The following is a 21,397-nucleotide window of genomic DNA, read 5'->3' as shown; positions in this document are numbered from 1 at the left end:
CCAGCTTTTCTTGGTTAGTATCTGTATACTGTATCTTTTTCTGTCCTTTAACTTTTAACCTCTCAGTTTCCTTATATTTTAGATGTGTCTAAACATTTATTTTTAGTTTTGATAAATCCAGTTTATCAATTATTATTATATTTATTGTAATTGTTGATATATTTCAGTTTATATCATTTTATTTTGTGATTTTTATTTGTCCCACCTTTTCTGTGTATATTTTTCTATCATTTCTTGCCTTCTTTTAGATTATTTCCCAACATTCTAGTTTTTTCCTCTACTAGGTGTGAAATTAAACAATTTTTTCCCATTATTTTAAGGATTACTATAGAAATGACAACAGCCAAACTTACCAAAGTGTACAGTTAATCACTATCTCCTCTTGGACAATACAAAGCCCACAGAACACTTTTCATACCATTTAAACCCCTTCCAACTTACATGTTGTTTTTATTTTGCATTTTATTTTTTTAAAATTAATTTTTACTGGAGTATAGTTGCTTTACAATGTTGTGTTAGTTTCTACTGTACAGCAAAGTGAATTGGCTATACATTCACTTTGTATACAAAGTGAACATATATCCCCTCTTTTATTTCCTTCCCATTTAGGTCACCACAGAGCACTGAGTAGAGTTCCCTGTGCTATACAGTAGGTTCTCATTAGTTATCTATCTTATACATAGTAGTGTATATATGTCAATCCCAATCTCCCAATTCATCCCACTCCCCCTTCCCCCCTTGGTATCTGTAAGTTTGTTCTCTACATGTGTGTCTCTATTTCTGCTTTGCAAATAAGTTCATCTGTACCACTTTTCTAGATTCCACATATAAGCGATATTATATGATATTTGTTTTTCTCTTTCTGACTTACTTCACTCTGTATGACAGTCTCTAGGTCTATCCATGTCTCTGCAAATAGCACTATTTCATTCCTTTTTATGGCTGAGTAATATTCCATTGTATATATGTACCACATCTTCTTTATCCATTCCTCTGCTGATGGATATTTAGGTTGCTTCCATGTCCTGGCTATTGTAAATAGTGCTGCAATGAACATTGGGGTGCATGTATCTTTTTGAATTATGGTTTTCATCTTTTCTGGATATATGCCCAGGATTGGGACTGCTGGATCATATGGCAGTTCTATTTTTAGTTTTCTGAGGAACCTCCATACTGTTCTCCATAGTGGCTGTACCAACTTACACTCCCACCAACAGTGTAGGAGGGTTTCCCTTTCTCCACACCCTCTCCAGCATTTATTGTTTTTATGATGCATTTTAATATCTTATCTTTTTTATACCACAAGATGTCATTATTGTTTTATATAGTCAATTTACCCACATATTTATTAGTTTATTGTTCTTTTATTTCTTTTTTTTTTCTTTTTTTTGGCCATACCACGCGGCATGCAGGATCTTACCTCCCCGGCCAGGGATCAAACCTGGTCCCCCTGCAGTGGAAGCACGGATTCTTAACCACTGGACCGCCAGGGAAGCCCGTCCTTTATTTCTTCTTACATTGCAGATCTTCCCTGTAGGATAATATTCTGTCTATCTGAAGTACATGTTTTAGAATGTTTTTCTTTCTAAAACCACTTTATTGAGATATAATTAATATACAAAATGCTGTACATATTTAACGTATACAACTTAAGGAGTTTGTAGATAAGTACACTCCAGTCAAACCATCACTTCAGACATTAGAATTTCTTTTAGTGATGCTCTGCTGTTGAAAAACTCTCTCAGTTTTTGTTTATTTACCCTTATTCTTTTTTTTTTTTTTTTTTTTTTAATAAATTTATTTATTTATTTATTTATTTTTGGCTGTGTTGGGTCTTCGTTTCTGTGCGAGGGCTTTCTCTAGTTGCGGCGAGCGGGGGCCACTCTTCATCGCGGTGCGCGGGCCTCTCACTGTCGTGGCCTCTCTTGGTGTGGAGCACAGGCTCCAGACGCGCAGGCTCAGTAGTTGTGGCTCATGGGCCTAGTTGCTCCGCGGCATGTGGGATCTTCCCAGACCGGGGCACGAACCCGTGTCCCCTGCATTGGCAGGCGGATTCTCAACCACTGCACCACCAGGGAAGCCCATATTTACCCTTATTCTTGACAGATATAAAATTCTATTTTGGCAATTATTTTCCCAGTGCATTGAAGATACTACTTCACTGTCTTCTAGCTTTCCTTGTTAAGTTGAGAAGTCAGCTGACAAGCTGTCACACCTTTGAAAGCAGTCTGTATTTTTCCCCCTCTGGCTTCTTTTAAGATAGTCTCTTTGTCTTTGTCTTTCTGATGTTTCATTATGATGTGCCTAGGTATGGATTTCTTTTTATTTATGTTGGTTAGCTTCTTAAGTTGGTATATTGCTGTGCCTTTTTCATTTTCAGTGAGTTATCCATTATCTCTTCATATACTGTTTCTCCGAATTTCTCTTTCCTCTCCTACTGCAACTCTGATGAATTGATTTAGACCTTCCCATACTATCCTCCTTGTCTCTTAACTTTTCGTTTGTATTCCCCCAGTTTTTTTCCTCTAGACATTTTTTTCTGTCCTATCTTGTAATTCACTAAATATATCTTTACCTATATCTAATTTGCTGTTAAACATGTTGACATTGTCCCTACTATGAGATATAATCCCTGGTCCTTCTCGGGCTGTAATGGTTGCCATGCATTCAATTAATACTTACTGAGTACTTTCCATGTGCCAGGCACAGTGCTAGGCCTTGGATATACAGTGGTGAAAAGCACACAAGACCCCTGCTCTCATGGAGCTCACAGTCTAGTGGAAAGAACATACATTAAACAAGTAATTAAACAAGCACATTCATTTCATACTGTAGTAAATATGATGCAAGAGAAAAACAAGGTGCTGTGAGAGAGAATGAGTGTTAGAGCTTCCACTGTGCCTGGCTCACCTCCACAACAGCTCCCATCATGATTTATACTAATTGTCTGATCCCTGTGGCTATTATTTTGCCTGACACCATTCCTCCCTAACAGGGATAGACTCTAGTTTGACTCTGCTTCCCTCTCTCTGGCTGCCCTGCTGACTTAGCATGGCCTGGGTCACTCTTGCTCTGAGAAACAAAGTTCTGAGAAAACTGAGCCAACAAACAGGTGACAGAAAAATAAAACTCCTAGCGTAAGGGATTTGGAGCATGTAGGGGTGGAAAAATCACTCTGGAGTTGTCAGATGAACCTGATCCAGATAAAATACTCTGTGCTTAGATGAACAAACAGATAGTGCGGTAAATAAAAGTACATTTTGAGTACTGTTTGAAGCAGTGGCATGTAAATGCCTCCTATACCTTGAGAAAGGCCCTCACAGTAATAGGGGAGATCTTGTCACAAAACCAAACCTAAATATATGGACTATGAAAAAAACAGAAAATAGAACATGCAGTCAATGAATCCACATTTTCTCTGTCATCATCATCTGAGAAACAAGCCATTATAGCCTCAGGGTTTCAGGACCTTAGAAGTCCTAAAATGACAGGAAAGTGCCTTCCAGTGTCTTCCCTGAACTCAGGGCCTGGCATTTCCAATCAAATCTCTGCTCCACCAGCTGCATGGTCTGGGGCAGGTTATTTAACCTTACTCACCCTGGGCTCAGTTTCCTCATGCATAAAATGTGAATAATAATGGGTCTCCTATGGTTCCCCACCCCCAGTTTTATTAAGAATCCTAGGGGTTCTTAAATATTTATATATGAAAGGCATTACACTTTTATAATATTTAATTTTTTCAGCACCCAGCTCAGTGCTGAGCACATATTAGGTACCCAATAAATGTTTTATTGTTTGATTAGCTGTGCTTTTATTACTGGGGTGTCTCTGAAATACTGAGGCTGCATCTCTGAGATAAATGAGTAGGTGGTCCCTGTGACCCCACAGAGGCTTTCAGAGGCCTGGTGATAAGTCTACAAAGAGTGACTCAGGGGCATTCAAAGACAGCTGAGCCTAGCTAAGGCCCTCAGGGATGGAAAAGAAGAGCCTTCCTCCATTGACCTGCTCAAGTGCCTTGCTGGACTTATTTACCTTCCAACTTCCTAGGCAGACCTAGTCACAAAAGCAGAGAGCAATATGGATATTCTTTGCCTAAATGAATAAATTAAAAGCACTGGGTAATGTATATTGTACACTCTTGGTCAAGTTTAGCTAAAAGGAAAGCTCAAGCTGGCCAGAGGCTTTGCCAACCACCTGCTCAGCACATAAGGTTGTATGATGCTCGTTGGACACTGACCCTGTCCCAAGCCCCACACCTGGATCTGGAGCTTTCTTTCCTAACCAGAGCTCTATCCCACGCCCTGGTGGTCTTCAGTCAGCTCACATGTTTTAACTTTCCCAGTGGAGCAGCAGGAACTATCTTCTCTATTCTGCCATCTGCTTCGTCACCACCCCACGCCAAATCATGAACTGTCAGAGGATGGGGTCGGGGCCTGCCTGCAAGGGCACCACCTCTGGCTGCTTCCCTGATTGTTTAATGGAAGCTTTAGCTCTGCAGGGAACTCTGCTCACAGGGGCCCAGAAGGAGCTCCCTCTGAACTGCACTCAGTCCCAAACCAGTCTGTGACATGGAGTAAGAAGGGATTTGCTCAGAGAAGTAGAGAGACAGTCTGCACATCTCCACCTGAAAGGGTAAGGATCATCCTAGATATTCTGGTGGAAATTCTGATGGACCTAATCAATAGATCATCTGAAACTCAAGGAGATTTTCTTCTACCACAAAGAAAACTAAGGCCACAATTTTCCTTCTCAAAGTAGCCTGAACCACTACTTGGAAAGGAAGTTTGGTATTTCTAATTATGGTTTTCTTAGTAATCAGCTGACAATAATTTTAAAAATCGAGAACTGAGATAGAATTAAACACTCAGATATGAGCTTGGTACATCGCAGTTAAGGACAATACTTAAAGAGTAAAATGATTAATCTTGGGTTCACAGCTGTGGGGTAAGACTGCAAGAAAAGTTTATTTCCTGAAAGCTAAAGACCAGGCTCTCTCTCTAATCCCAGACCGTATTATCCTGATAAATAAGGAAGTTGTGCTTATTAACAGGAGCTTAATAAGATTGCAGACCCTTTAAATATCCTGAAGACACCAGCCGCTTACCTCTCCAGCAGCAAATTGTGGTGAGCAACTCAAGGTCATTTCCTGCCTTGTCCTTGACTACCGGCTACAGCCTGTGGACATGGCTGACCAGGGCACGGAGCCACATGAGTCATTTTTCTTCCAGCATATGGATATGAGGGCAGCACCATTTCACAGGAAAGCACAATTTTGTTTTATTTTGCCTAATGTGGTTCTGGGACAGCACAAGCTGTCCCTAATCTGAGGCGAGAGAATTTGATTTCCTCTCTTACCTGTGGAAATGGGTTCAGCATGTAAGCCTATTTAATCACAAACTATTAACACTAACCTTACTAAGATGGCCAGCCCTGGGCCACCACAGATGCAGCGCGGATCCTTCTCGCTGAACCTCGCTCCAATCTCAGAATACAGAGCTCTTGGCAGCCCCATCAACCACAGGAGGCATGTGTGATTGAAACCACCGTATATTTCCTCAGTTCAAAGATGCATATTTTTTATTCACTAGGAGAAGAAAACACATTACTATTTTAATAGTTGACACCAGAATTCCACTAAGGGAAGAGTACAACCACTTCTCGCAACAGTAATGTACATTCATGTTGATGCTCTTTCCAGTGCTATTTTCAAATTCCTCTCTGTTATCCCTAATTCCTCAATCAGAGCCTAATATAGACAGCCGCCTTGTATTCCTGAAGAGTTTGGGGAATAAAGGAAGAAAGGTGGTGCCTGTGTGGGGTGAAGCAGGGGGAGACAGGACCACAGCTACAGATGCTGAAAGACAGGGTAGAAGCCAGGAAACAGTAGAGAGGCTGGCTGCAGTGTGGACAGACTAAGAGAGAGACAGACACAGGAGAAACCCTGCAGTCGAGGGGACAGGGAAGGGAAAACAGGTAGATGGGGCTAGAAGGCCTTGGGGCTGTTATATGGAAAGGGGCTTTCCAAGTGATAGGCATGTACTTGTTTAACACATCTGTGATGATAATTCATGAAAATCTAGTACCTTGACTATTTTTGCAAAATATAATCTCAGTAGCACTTTCTATGTTAATATTATCTTCATGAATATAATTTTCAGTGGTGTCATAATAGTCTATTGAGCAGCTTTACCATGGATTACTTAACATTTCCCTATTTTGGACTTTTAAATAAATTCAAAGTTTTAGCTATTAAGGATGATGCTATGAATACCTTTATGTATAAAGCTTTTTCATAGCTATGATAATTTCCTCATGATAAACTGCCAGCAATGGAATTTACCAGTTCAGATGATATGAAAGTTTTGAACTCTTGTTAATATTGGTAAAGTAGTTTCTACTTCCATCAATACTAGGGGAATCCCATTTTCTTTACACAAAAGAAGCTCTCTATTAACTTCCACTTATTCTCTGGAGGGAGATGTTCTTAAGACTGATTGGTATTCTTAGAGGTATAATTGCTAAGTCAAAAGATATGCACATTTGAACTTTTGGTAGATAATGCCAAATTACCTTCCAAATAGGCTATACCACTTAAACTCTCATCAACCATGTATGAAAATACTCATTCCTCCACATTTCTGCAAACATGGGTATTATAAAATTCATCATAAAACTATTTTGGTCAATCTGATGGTCAAAGATATCTTATTATTATTTTAACTTAACATTTCCACAAATGCTAGAGAGGCTGTCTTTTCATATTATCAGCCACTTGTATTTTTTTCATCTGTGAATTGCCTGTTCATATACCTTGACCATTATACTATTAGATTGTTCATATTTTACTTACTGATTGTAGAAGACCTCTAAATATTACAAAAATATATTGCCTATTACATATATTGCAAATATTTCCTTCCTTCTTTGTTTTTAATGCTTTTTATTGTACAGAAGATTTTAATTTGTATGTAGTCAGATCCATCCATCTTTCCCTTTTGAACACCTGTGTTTTTTACCTATTTTAGAAGGGTCTTACCCATCCAAGATTATAAAAATATTCTCAGAAGATTTATTCTAATATTTTTGTTTTTTATAGTTAGCTATTTAATCTATATGGAATTTAGTTTTGTATGAAGTGTGATTTCATTTTATTTTTCAAAAAAAATTAGCAATTGTCCATTTATCACAAAATAAATTCATAGTCTTCTTGGATCTAGCTTTTTTTTGTTTTGGGCCACGTGGCTTGAGGGAATCTTAGTTCCCTGAACCTGGGCCCTGGCAGTGAAAGCGCCAAGTTCTAACCACTGGACCACCAGGGAATTCCCTTGGATCTAGTGTTATACTCTCTAATTATTACCTTCATAATAGGTTTTGTTCTGCTAGAGCAAGTTACTCCTTGATATTTTTCCTGTTTTAAAATTTTATGGGTAATTCTTGTGTATTAACTTTTCCAGATGAACTTTAGAATCATCTGAAGAGCATTTTTTTAAAACAATTAATTTCTTTGAGACTACACTGAATTCATATACTAATTTGGGGAGGAATAGTACCTTGCTATAATATTAAATCTTTCTATGCATAAAATGGCATTACTCTCTATTCATTTATTTACTGGACTACTTTTCAATTTATTTTTATTGGTATTTTCAAATTTTTCACTTTGTCTTGATAAAATTTTAATAACAGCTTTATTGAGATACAATTCACGTATCGTAAGGTTCATCCTTTTAAAGCACATTATTCATTGGTATTTAGTGTCTTAATAGAGTTGTGCATTGATCACCACTGTCTAATTGCAGAAGATTTTTATCATTACTTATAGAAACTTCATACCCATTAACAGTCACTCCCCATTCCTTTCCTCCCCCTAGCTCTTAGCAACTACTAATCTATTTTCTGTCTCTGTGAATTTACCTATCCTGGACATTTCATTTAAGTTGAATCATACGTGGCCATTTGTGTCTGTCTTCTTTCACTTTGTATAATGATTTTAATGTCCATCTATGTTGTAGAATGTTATCAGAACTTTACTTCTCTTTATGGCCAAATTATATTCTGTTATATGGATATACCACATTTTGTTTATCCATTCATTAGTTGATGGATTTTGGGGTGTTTCCACTTTTGGCTATTAAGATAATACTGCCATGAATATTTGTGTACAAGTTTTTGGTGGAGGTATGATTTCAATTCTCTTGGGTATAGATATAGGCATATATACTTATACCTATATATATCTGCAATTACTGGGTGATATGATAACTCTATTTATAACACTTTTAGGAACTGCCAAACTGTTTTCCAAAGTGATTATACCATTTTACATTCCCACCACCAATTTATGGGAATCCTAATTTCTTCAACTCCTTGTCAACACTTGTTACTGTCCATTTTTTATTATAGTCATCTTAGTGAGAATAAAGTTGTATTTCATTGTGGTTTTGATTTTCATTTCCCAAATGACTGACGATATTAAGCATCTTTTCATGTGTTCCATTTACTCCTATGTTTTTTTCTAAGAGCTTTTTGGTTTTAGCTCTATGATCTATTTAAGTCAATCTTTGTATGTGATCTGAAGTAAGGATCCACCTTCATTCTTCTGCATGTGGCCATCCTGTTTTCTCAGCATCATTTTTGACAAGACTATTCTTTCTCCCAGTGAATGGTCTTGGCACCCTTGTTGAAAATCAGTTAACCATAGATTCATGGGTTTATTTCTGGACTCTCCATTCTATTCCATTGATCTATATGTCTATCCTTATACCAGTACCACATAATCTTGATTGTAGCTTTATAGTAGCTTTGAAATCAAGAAATGTGAGTTATTAACTTTGTTCTTTTTCAAGATTGTTTTGACGATTCTGAGTGCCTTGCAATTTTATATGAATTTTAGAATCAACTCACCAATCTCTACCCAAAAGTTCAGGTGAGATTCTGATAGGAATTACATTGAATCTGTAGACCAATTTAGGGAGTATTGTCATCTTAATAATATTAGCTCCTCTGATTCATGAATATGATATGTTTTTCTATTTATTTAGGTTTTCTTAAATTTCTCTCAACTATGTTTTGTCATTTTCAAAGTACAGATCTTCTATTTGTTTTGTTAAATTTATTGCTAAGTATTTCATTTTTAATATACTATTGTAAATGGAATTTTGTCCTTAATTGCATTTTCAGATTGTTCATTGTGTATAGGAACTTGATTTTTATATTGATCATGTATTCTTCAAACTTGTTGAACTCATTTATTTGGTCTTATAGTTTTTCTTAATATTTTCTATATAGAAGACCATGTCATGAAGATAGTTTTACTTCTTTCTTTCCAATCTGAATGCTTTTTATTTTTTTTTTTGCCTAACTATTCTTACTAGAACCTTCAAAACAATGTTGAGTAGAAGTAGTGAGAGCAGACATACTTGTCTTGTTCCTTATCTGAAGGAGAAAGCATCTAGTCTTTCACTTTTATGTGTGAAGATAGTTGCGGATTTTTCAAAAATGCCCTTTTTCAGGTTAAGGAAATTCTCATCTATTCCTAGTTTTTTCGTGTTTTTATCTTCATAAAAGGGTGTTGGGTTTTGTCAAATAATTTTTCTGCATCTATTGAGATGAACATTGTCCTTTATTTTATTCATGTGGTGTATTACAATAATTGATTTTCAGATGTTAACCCAACATTGCTTTGCTAGTATTTTGTTGAGAATTTTTGTTTCCATATTCATAAGGGATATTGGTCTGTAGTTTTCTTTTTGTGTGATTTCTTTCAATGGTTTTGATATCAGAGTAACATTTACTTTATACAATGAGTTAGGGAGTTTTTTCTCCTCTTCTATATTTGGGAAGAGTTGGTGACAGATTGGTGTTAATTCTTATTTAAATGTTTGGTGTAATACATCTGTGAAGCCATCTGGGCCTAGACATTTCTTTGTAGGAAGAATTTTAATTACTAATTCAATATCTACTTATTATAGATCTATTCCAATTTTTATTTCTTCCTGAGTCAGTCTTGGTAGGTGTCTTTCTAGGAACTTATACATTTCACCCGGGTTTTCTAATTTGTTGGCATATAATTTTTTATAATATTCTCTTATAATCTTTTTATTTCTGTAAAGTCAGTAATAATGCCCCCTCTTTCATTCTTTAATAATTTGTGCCTTCTCTCTTCTTCCTAGTTAATCTAGCTAAAGGTTTGTTAATTTTGTTGATCTTTTCAAAGAATCAAATTTTTGTTTTACTGATTTTATTAGTTTTTCTAGCCTCTGTTTCACTTATTTCCACTCCAGTCCTTTTTTCCTTTTTTCTGCTTGCTCTAGATTTACTTTGCCTGATTTTGCAGGTTGTTTCTCATGGAAGGTATTGTAGAAAACTAGATTATTGATTTGGGATCTTTCTTCCTTTCCCATAGAGTTGCTTACAGCTATACATTTCTCTCTAAGCACTGCTTTGCCTGCATCTCATACATTTTGGTATGTTGTTCATTTTTATTCATCTCAAAGAATTTTCTAATCTACCTTATGATTTCTTCTTTGATATATTGGTTATTTAGGGGTAATGCTGTTTAATTTCCACATATTTGTGAATTTCCTGAATTTTTTAATGTAATTAACTTCTAACTTCATTCCATCATGGTCAGAAAACATACTTTGTGTGATTTCAATCTTTTTAAATTAATTGAGGTATGTTTTATGGCCTAACATATGGTCTGTCTTAGTTCATACAGGCTACTATTAAAAAAAAAATACCATAAACTGCATGGCTTGTAAACAACAGAAATTTATTTCTCACAGTTCTGGAGGCTGGGAACTCCAATATCAAGACACCAGCAGATTTAGTGTCTAGTGAGGGCTTGCGTCCTGGTTTAGAGATGACTGTCTTTTTTCTGTGTCCTCACATGGGGAAGGAGGCAAGGGAGCTCTCTGGGCCTCTTTTATGGGGCTCAGTGCTCATGACCTAATCACCTCCCAAAAGCCCCACCTGAAAATAACATCACATTAGGGATTAGTAGGGATCAATTAGTAGGGATCAATATATGAATTTGGGGGAGATACAAACATTTAGTCTATTGCACAATCTATCCTAGAGAATGACCCACGTGTACTTGAGAAGACTGCATGTTCTGCTGTTTAGGGGTAGAGTGTTCTAAACAGTTATCTGTTTAGTTCTAATTGGTTTACACTGTTGCTCAAGTTATACTATTTCCTTGTTGATCTTCTTCCTAGTTGTTCTAGTTGTTTCAGCTGATGAAACTGGAGTACTGAAATCTCCAACTATTACTGTTGAATTGTCTCTTTCTCTCTTCAGTTCTGTCAGTCTTTGCTTCATGTATCTTGCAGGTCTCTTGTTATGTACATATATGTTTAGAATTGTTATGTCTTTCTGATAGATTGACGCTTTTATCACTAAAAAATAACGTTATTTATCTCTAGTCATAAGTTTTGTCCTAAAGCATATTTGTCTGGTATTAGTACAGCTGCTCCAATTCTGTTTTGGATACTGTTTGCAAGGTACATCTTTTTCCATCCCTTTATTTTAAACCTAAGTGTGTCTTTGAATCTTGTGTCTCTTATTACAGTATATAGTTGGATCATTTTTTTTAATTCATTCTGCCAATTTCTGCCTTTTGATTGAGGTTTTTAATCCATTTACATTTACTTACATTACTGCAAAAGTAGGATTTATGTCTACCATTTTGTTGTTTGTTTTATGTGTGAATCTTAGGTCTTTTTGTTCCTCTATTCCTCCATTACTGCCTTTTATCGGATAAAATATTTTCTAGTATAACACCTTAAGTCCCTTTTTGTTTATTTTACTATATATTTTTTAGTTATTTTCTTAGTGGTTGCAGTTAACATCTTAACTTAAAACAATCTAATTTAGATTAGTACCAACTTAATTTCAATAGTGTATAAAATTCCTTCAAAGCTCACCAACACAACATTATAATTATTCTTTATGTGGTTATCTTTTACATTAGAAAGGAGAAGAAAAAAAAACCATTATTTTTTTCCTTGGTAGAAAAAAATAATAATAAATTAGATAGGAGAAGAAAAGTATTACAAACAAAAATACATTTATATCCCCTCTTATAATTATCTCTGTAATTACCTTTACTGGTGTTCTTTATTTCTTTACGTGGATTTGAGTTGTCGTCTAGTGCCCTTTCATTTGAACCTAAAGTATAACAGTTAATATTTCTTGTAGGGCCAGTCTCTCACTTTTTGTTCATCTGAGAATGTCTTAATTTCTCTTTTGGTCTTGAAGTACGATTTTGCTGATTATAGAATTCTTGTTAGACATTTTTTTTCTTTCAGTACTTGAACATGCCATCCCTCTGCCTTATCATGTGGGGCCTGAAGGCCTGTATAGTTTCTGAGAATTCTATCAGCAGTTGATCTCATTTAGGATCCCTTGTATGTGATGAGTTGCTTTTCTCTAGTTATTTTCTTTTTGTCTTTGCCTTTTGCCAGTTTGATTATGATGTCTAGATATGGTTTATCTGAGTTTTTCTACTTTGATGCATTGAGCTTCTTGAATGTGCAGATTAATAGTTGTTTTTTTTTTTAAAACAAATTTGAGATGTTTCCCACCATTATTTCTTCAAACAATCCTTTATGCCCTTTTCTGTCTCTTCTCTCCTTCTGAGACTCCCATCATGTGTATATTGATATTCCTGATATTATCCCATAGGTCTGTGAGACTCTGTTTATTTTTTCTTTATTCTTTTTTTTCTCTTGAACTGAATAATTTCAATTAATCTGACTTTGAGTTTGCTGATTCTTTCTTCTGCTAGTTTAAATATGCTGTTGAGTCCATCCAGTAAAAACTTTATTTCAATTACTTTACCTTTCAGTGACAGAATTTCTATTTGTTTCTTTTCATAATTTATTTCTTTATTGATATTCTCTATTTGATGAGACATAGCTCTCAAAGTTTCCTTTAATTATTTAGGCATTGGTTCCTTTAGTTCTCTTACCACATGTAAAATAGCTGATTTAAAGTCTTTGTCTAATTAAGTCCAATGTCTGGGCTTCTTCAGGGACAATTTCTATTGACTGCTTTTTTCTTTTGTATGGACCATACTTTCCTGTTTCTTTGCATGTCTTGTAATTTTTTTGTTGAGAGCTGGACATTTAAAATAACATAGTGTATCAATTATGGAAATCAGATCCTGCTTCTTGCAAAGTCTGTTGTTGTTATTTATTGTTTGTTTGTTTGCTTGGTAACATTCCTGGACTAATTCTGTAAAGTCTATGTTCTTTGTGGTGTACAGCCACTGAAATCTCTTAGTTAGTTTAGTGGTCAGCTAATGATTGGACAGGGATTTCCTTAAATGCCTGGGACCAATAGCCTCAGCCTTTGCTGAAAGGCTCTGTATGTTGGGATATGCCTTCAATGCTCCCACAGGCAGTTTACAACTCTGTTTTAGCCTCCACTTCCTGTTTGCACAGAATCTCAAGGCCAGAAGTGAGAAGTTAGAGCCTTCTCAGATCTTTCCCACACAGCCTTGCACATTAGAGTCCAAGGAATATGTCACAGCTTTTTAAAGTTCCCTATGGACATCTTATTCCCCATGTTTTATCAAGTTTTTCAACTTCTTGTTAGCCTCACTGATAATGCCACATCAGCCAGCTGTGATGTTAATTACTGCTGCTTGTTTCCAAGGAATACCCAGAAGGCAGGGCAGTTTGCATGCAGTGAGCTCTGAGGGCTAATAAAGGCAAGCCCTGAGAATGGAGCTTTTATTTATTTATTGATTTATTTTTGGCTGTGTTGGGTCTTCGTTTCTGTGCGAGGGCTTTCTCCAGTTGTGGCAAGCAGGGGCCACTCTTCATCGTGGTGCGCGGGCCTCTCACTGTCGCGGCCTCTCTTGTTGCGGAGCACAGGCTCCAGACGCGCAGGCTCAGTAGTTGTGGCTCACGGGCCCAGTTGCTCCGCGGCATGTGGGATCCTCCCAGACCAGGGCTCGAACCCCTGTGCCCTGCATTGGCAGGCAGATTCTCAACCACTGCGCCACCAGGGAAGCCCCCGAGAATGGAGCTTTTAAACAAGTTTCTAGGCAGGTAAAATGGTGATTATTCTCTGGGGATGAGGCTTTGGGGAGCTCCAAACTCTTTTTGTTCACTCAGTAGCTTCTAGCCTGCTGGTTTTCACAGCTACCATAACTGCATTAGTCGTGGCTTTCAAGGCTACCACACAACTGGGGAGAGGGAGATAGGATTAAAGCAAGGTAAAATGCCACAAGATTTGCCATTCCAAGTAAGCTTCGGCAGATTTTCTTGAATAAACACTCCTCTGATTGTTGTAAGACTTTAGTGAATTTCCAGAGTTCTGAAAAACTTGGTCTGTCCATTTTTGCCAGTGTTCTAATTAATTCCGTTTATGGAGATTTTCAGAAGTCCTTACTCTGTCATTCCAGAAGTCAAGGGGTTGATTAAATTTTTTTTTTTTAAACATCTTTATTGAAGTATAATTGCCTTACAATGCTGTGTTACCTTCTGCTTTATAACAAAGTGAATCAGTTATACATATACAATATGTTTCCATTTCTCTTCCCTCTTGCATCTCCCTCCCTCCCACCCTCCCCATCCCACCCCTCTAGGTGGTCACAAAGCACCAAGCTGATCTCCCTGTGCTATGCGGCTGCTTCCCACTAGCTATCTATTTTACATTTGGTAGTGTATATATGCCCATGACACTCTCTTACCCTGTCACATCTCACCCCAACCCCTCCCCATATCCTCAAGTCCATTCTCTGGTAGGTCTGTGTCTTTATTCCCGTCTTGCCACTAGGTTCTTCATGGCCTTTTTTTTTTTCCCTTAGATTCCGTATATATGTGTTAGCATACTGTATTTGTTTTTCTCTTTCTGACTTACTTCACTCTGTATGACAGACTCTAACTCCATCCACCTCATTACAAATACCTCCATTTCATTTCTTTTTATGGCTGAGTAATATTCCATTGTATATATGTGCCACATCTTCTTTATCCATTCATCTGTCGATGGACATTTCGGTTGCTTCCATGTCCTGTCTATTGTAAATAGAGCTGCAATGAACATTTTGGTACTTGACTCTTTTTGACCTATGGTCTTCTCAGGGTATATGCCCAGTAGTGGGATTGCTGGGTCGTATGGTAGTTCTATTTGTAGTTTTTTAAGGAACCTCCATACTGTTCTCCATAGTGGCTGTATCAATTTACATTCCCACCAACAGTGCAAGAGTGTCCCCTTTCCTCCACACCCTCTCCAGCATTTATTGTTTCTAGATTTTTTGATGATGGCCATTCTGACCGGTGTGAGATGATATCTCATTGTAGTTTTGATTTGCATTTCTCTAATGATTAATGATGTTGAGCATTCTTTCATGTGTCTGTAGGCCATCTGTATATCTTCTTTGGAGAAATGTCTATTTAGGTCTTCTGCCCATTTTTGGATTGGGTTGTTCGTTTTTTTGTTATTGAGCTGCATGAGCTGCTTGTACATCTTGGAGATTAATCCTTTGTCAGTTGCTTCATTTGCAAATATTTTCTCCCATTCTGATGGTTGTCTTTTGGTCTTGTTTATGGTTTCCTTTGCTGTGCAAAAGCTTTTAAGTTTCATTAGGTCCCATTTGTTTATTTGTGTTCTTATTTCCATTTCTCTGGGAGCTGGGTCAAAAAGAATCTTGCTGTGATGTATGTCATAGAGTGTTCTGCCTATGTTTTCCTCTAAGAGTTTGATAGTGTCTGCCCTTACACTTAGGTCTTTAATCCATTTTGAGTTTATTTTTGTGCATGGTGTCAGAGAGTGTTCTAATTTCATACTTTTACATGTAGCTGTCCAATGTTCCCAGCACCACTTATTGAAGAGGCTGTCTTTTCTCCACTGTATATGCTTGCCTCCTTTATCAAAGATAAGGTGACCATATATGTGTGGGTTTATCTCTGGGCTTTCTATCCTGTTCCATTGATCTATATTTCTGTTTTTGTGCCAGTACCAAACTGTCTTGATTACTGAAGCTTTGTAATATAGTCTGAAGTCAGGGAGCCTGATTCCCCCAGCTCCATTTTTCGTTCTCAAGATTGCTTTGGCTATTCGGGGTCTTTTGTGTTTCCATACAAATTGTGAAATTTTTTGTTCTAGTTCTGTGAAAAATGCCAGTGGTAGTTTGATAGGGATTGCATTGAATCTGTAGATTGCTTTGGGTAGTAGAGTCATTTTCACAATGTTGATTCTTCCAATCCAGGAACATGGTATATCTCTCCATCTATTTGTATCCTCTTTAATTTCTTTCATCAGTGTCTTATAATTTTCTGTATACAGGTCTTTTGTTTCCTTAGGTAGGTTTATTCCTAGATATTTTATTCTTTTTGTTGCAATGGTAAACGGGAGTGTTTCCTTAATTTCACTTTCAGATTTTTCGTCATTAGTGTATAGAAATGCAAGAGATTTCTGTGCATTAATTTTGTATCCTGCTACTTTACCAAATTCATTGATTAGCTCTAGGAGTTTTCTGGTAGCATCTTTAGGATTCTCTATGTACAGTATCATGTCATCTGCAAATAGTGACAGCTTTACTTCTTCTTTTCTGATTTGGATTCCTTTTATTTCTTTGTCTTCTCTGATTGCTGTGGCTAACACTTCCAAAACTATGTTGAATAATAGTGGTGAGAGTGGGCAACCTTGTCTTGTTCCTGATCTTAGTGGAAATGTTTTCAGTTTTTCACCATTGAGGACAATGTTGGCTGTGGGTTTGTCATATATGGCCTTTATTATGTTGAGGAAAGTTCCCTCTATGCCTACTTTCTGCAGGGCTTTTATCATAAATGGGTGTTGAATTTTGTCGAAAGCCTTTTCTGCATCTATTGAGATGATCATATGGTTTTTCTCCTTCAATTTGTTAATATGGTGTATCACATTGATTGATTTGCGTATGTTGAAGAATCCTTGCATTCCTGGGATAAACCCCACTTGATCATGGTGTATGATCCTTTTAATGTGCTGTTGGATTCTGTTTGCTAGTATTTTGTTGAGGATTTTTGCATCTATGTTCATCAGTGATATTGGCCTGTAGTTTTCTTTGTTTGTGACATCTTTGTCTGGTTTTGGTATCAGGGTGATGGTGGCCTCATAGAATGAGTTTGGGAGTGTTCCTCCCTCTGCAATATTTTGGAAGAGTTTGAGAAGGATAGGTGTTAGCTCTTCTCGAAATGTTTGATAGAATTCGCCTGTGAAGCCATCTGGTCCTGGGCTTTTGTTTGTTGGAAGGTTTTTAATCACAGTTTCAATTTCAGTGCTTGTGATTGGTCTGTTCATATTTTCTATTTCTTCCTGGTTCAGTCTCGGCAGTTTGTGCATTTCTAAGAATCTGTCCATTTCTTCCAGGTTGTCCATTTTATTGGCATAGAGTTGCTTGTAGTAATCTCTCATGATCGTTTGTATTTCTGCAGTGTCAGTGGTTACTTCTCCTTTTTCATTTCTAATTCTATTGATTTGAGTCTTCTCCCTTTTTCTCTTGATGAGTCTGGCTAATGGTTTATCAATTTTGTTTATCTTCTCAAAGAACCAGCTTTTAGTTTCATTGATTTTTGATATTGTTTCCTTCATTTCTTTTTCATTTATTTCTGACCTGATCTTTATGATTTCTTTCCTTCTGCTGGCTTTGGGGGTTTTTTGTTCTTCTTTCTCTAATTGCTTTAGGTGCAAGGTTAGGTTGTTTATTCGAGATGTTTCCTGTTTCTTGAGGTAGGCTTGTATTGCTATAAACTTCCCTCTTAGCACTGCTTTTGCTGCGTCCCATAGGTTTTGGGTCGTCGTATCTCCATTGTCATTTGTTTCTAGGTATTTTTTGATTTCCCCTTTGATTTCTTCAGTGATCACTTCGTTATTAAGTAGTGTATTGTGTAGCCTCCATGTGTTTGTATTTTTTACAGATCTTTTCCTGTAATTGATATCTAGTCTCATAGCGTTGTGGTCGGAAAAGATACTTGATACGATTTCAATTTTCTTAAATTTACCAAGGCTTGATTTGTGACCCAAGATATGATCTATCCTGGAGAATGTTCCATGAGCACTTGAGAAAAATGTGTATTCTGTTGTTTTTGGGTGGAATGTCCTATAAATATCAATGAAGTCCATCTTATTTAATGTATCATTTAAAGCTTGTGTTTCCTTATTTATTTTCATTTTGGATGATCTGTCCATTGGTGAAAGTGGGGTGTTAAAGTCCCCTACTATGATTGTGTTGCTGTCGATTTCCCCTTTTATGGCTGTTAGTATTTGCCTTATGTATTGAGGTGCTCCTATGTTGGGTGCATAAATATTTACAGTTGTAATACCTTCCTCTTGGATCGATCCCTTGATCATTATATAGTGTCCTTCTTTGTCTCTTGTAATAGTCTTTATTTTAAAGTCTATTTTGTCTGATATGAGAATTGCTACTCCAGCTTTCTTTTGATTTCCATTTGCATGGAATATCTTTTTCCATCCCCTCACTTTCAGTCTGTATGTGTCTCTAGGTCTGAAGTGGGTCTCTTGTAGACAGCATATAGATGGGTCTTGTTTTTGTATCCATTCAGCCAGCCTGTGTCTTTTGGTGGGAGCATTTAATCCATTTACATTCAAGGTAATTATCTATATGTATGTTCCTATTCCCATTTTCTTAAATGTTTTGGGTTTGTTATTGTAGGTGTTTTCCTTCTCTTGTGTTTCTTGCCTAGAGAAGTTCCTTTAGCATTTGTTGTAAAGCTGTTTTGGTGGTGCTGAACTTTCTCAGCTTTTGCTTGTCTGTAAAGGTTTTAATTTCTCCATCACATCTGAATGAGATCCTTGCTGGGTAGAGTAATCTTGGTTGTAGGTTTTTCTCCTTCATCACTTTGAGTATATCCTGCCACTCCCTTCTGGCTTGCAGAGTTTCTGCTGAAAGATCAGATGTTAACCTTATGGGGATTCCCTTGTGTGTTATTTGTTGTCTTTCCCTTGCTGCTTTTAATATGTTTTCCTTATATTTAATTTTTGACAGTTTGATTAATATGTGTCTTGGCGTGTTTCTCCTTGGGTTTATCCTGTATGGGACTCTCTGTGCTTCCAGGACTTGGTTAACTATTTCCTTTCCCATATTAGGGAAGTTTTCAACTATAATCTCTTCAAATATTTTCTCAGTCCCTTTCTTTTTCTCTTCTTCTTCTGGGACCCCTATAATTTGAATGTTGGTGCGTTTAATGTTGTCCCAGAGGTCTCTGAGACTGTCCTCAGTTCTTTTCTTTCTTTTTTCTTTATCCTGCTCTGCAGTAGTTATTTCCACCATTTTATCTTCCAGGTCACTTATCCTTTCTTCTGCCTCAGTTATTCTGCTATTGATCCCATCTAGAGTATTTTTAATTTCATTTATTGTGTTTTTCATCGTTGCTTGGTTCCTCTTTAGTTCTTCTACGTCCTTGTTAAATGTTTCTTGCATTTTCTCTATTCTATTTCCCAGATTTTGGATCATCCTTACTATCATTATTCTGAATTCTTTTTCAGGTAGACTACCTATTTCCTCTTCATTTGTTAAGTCTGGTGTGTTTTGACCCTGCTCCTTCATCTGCTGTGTGTTTTTCTGTCATCTCATTTTGCTTATCTTACTGTGTTTGGGGTCTCCTTTTCACAGGCTGCAGGTTCGTAGTTCCCGTTGTTTTTGGTATCTGTCCCCAGTGGCTAAGGTTGGTTCAGTGGGTTGTGAAGACTTCCTGGTGGAGGGAACTAGTGCCTGAGTTCTGGTGGATGAGGCTGGATCTTGTCTTTCTGGTGGGCACGTCCACGTCTGGTGGTGTATTTTGGGGTGTCTGTGGCCTTATTATGATTTTAGGCAGCCTCTCTGCTAATGGATGGGGCTGTGTTCCTGTCTTGCTAGTTGTTTGGCATAGGGTGTTCAGCCCTGTAGCTTGCTGGTCATTGAGTGATGCTGAGTCTTGATGTTGAGATGGAGATCTCTGAGAGATTTTTGCCATTTGGTATTACGTGGAGCTGGGAGGTCTCTTGTGGACCAGTGTCCTGAAGTTGGCTCTCCCACCTCAGAGGTACGGCCCTGATGCCTGGCTGGAGCACCAAGAGCCTTTCATCCACACGGCTCAGAGTAAAAGGGAGAAAAAATAGAAAGAAAGAAAGAAAGAGGCTATAATATAGTGAAGTAAAATAAAGCTATTATAAAGCAAAGCTATACAGACAAAATCTCTCCCAGAAGCATATACATATACACCCACAAAAAAAGGAAAAGGGGAAAAATTAATATATCCTGCTCCCAAAGTCCATCTCCTGAATTTGGGATGATTCGTTGTCTATTCAGGTATTCAACAGATGCAGGCACATCAAGTTGTTTGTGGAGTTTTAATCCACTGCTTCTGATGCTACTGGGAGAGATTTCCCCTTCTCTTCTCTGTTCGCATAGCTCCCGGGGTTCAGCTTTGGATTTGGACCCGCCTCTGCATGTAGGTCGCCTGAGGGTGTCTGTTCCCCGCCCAGACAGGACGGGGTTAAAGGAGCAGCTGCTTCGGGGGCTCTGGCTCACCCAGGCAGCGGGGAGGGAGGGGTATAGAGGAGGCGGGGCGAGCCTGCGGCGGCAGAGGCCGGCGTGACGTTGCACCAGCCTGAGGCGCGCAGTGCGTTCTCCCAGGGAAGTTGTCCCCGGATCACGGGACCCTGGCAGTGGCGGGCTGCACAGGCTCCCGGGAGGGGCGGTGTGGAGAGTGACCTGTGCTCGCACACAGGATTTTTGGAGGCGGCAGCAGCAGCCCCAGCGTCTCACGCCCGTCTCTGGGGTCCGTGCTGATAGCCGCGGCTCGCGCCCATCTCTGGAGTTCGTTTAGGTGGCGCTCTGAATCCCCTCTCCTCGAGCACCAGGAAACAAAGAGGGAAGAAAAAGTCTCTTGCCTCTTCGGCAGCTGCAGACTTTTTCCCGGACTCCCTCCCGGCTAGCTGTGGTGCACTAACCCCTTCAGGCTGTGTTCACGCCGCCAACCCCAGTCCTCTCCCTGCGATCCCTGAGCCTGAGCCTCAGCTCCCAGCCCCGCCCGCCCCAGCGGGTGAGCAGACAAGCCTCTCGGGCTGGTGAGTGCTACTCAGCACCGATCCTCCGTGCGGGAATCTCTCCGCTTTGCCCTCCGCACCCCTGTGGCTGCGCTCTCCTCCGTGGCTCCGAAGCTTCCCCCCTCTGCCACCCGCAGTCTCTGCCCGCGAAGGTCCTTCCTAGTTCATGGAAATCTTTCCTCCTTCACAGCTCCCTCCCACTGGTGCAGGTGCCATCCCTATTCTTTTGTCTCTGTTATTTCTTTTTTCTTTTGCCCTACCCAAGTACGGGGGGAGTTTCTTGCCTTTTGGGAGGTCTGACGTTTTCTGCCAGCGTTCAGTGGGTGTTCTGTAGGAGCAGTTCCACGTGTAGATG

General features: G+C 38.3%; 1 long non-coding RNA gene across 2 annotated transcripts in view; it reads right to left on the bottom strand.

The window, feature by feature from the left end:
• The window catches only part of LOC132364809 (uncharacterized), a 116,232-nt gene that overhangs the window by 82,996 nt on the left and 11,839 nt on the right, over nt 1-21,397 (bottom strand). For both annotated transcript variants that reach the window (XR_009502921.1, XR_009502922.1), the window contains exon 2: nt 5,412-5,584. This is a non-coding gene — a long non-coding RNA (uncharacterized LOC132364809). The remainder of the gene's footprint in view (nt 1-5,411; nt 5,585-21,397) is intronic.

The sequence above is a fragment of the Balaenoptera ricei genome, chromosome 4 (genome assembly GCF_028023285.1).
Source record: "Balaenoptera ricei isolate mBalRic1 chromosome 4, mBalRic1.hap2, whole genome shotgun sequence".
Classification (NCBI taxonomy): domain Eukaryota; kingdom Metazoa; phylum Chordata; class Mammalia; order Artiodactyla; family Balaenopteridae; genus Balaenoptera; species Balaenoptera ricei.
This window is presented reverse-complemented; position numbering and strand designations above follow the sequence as displayed.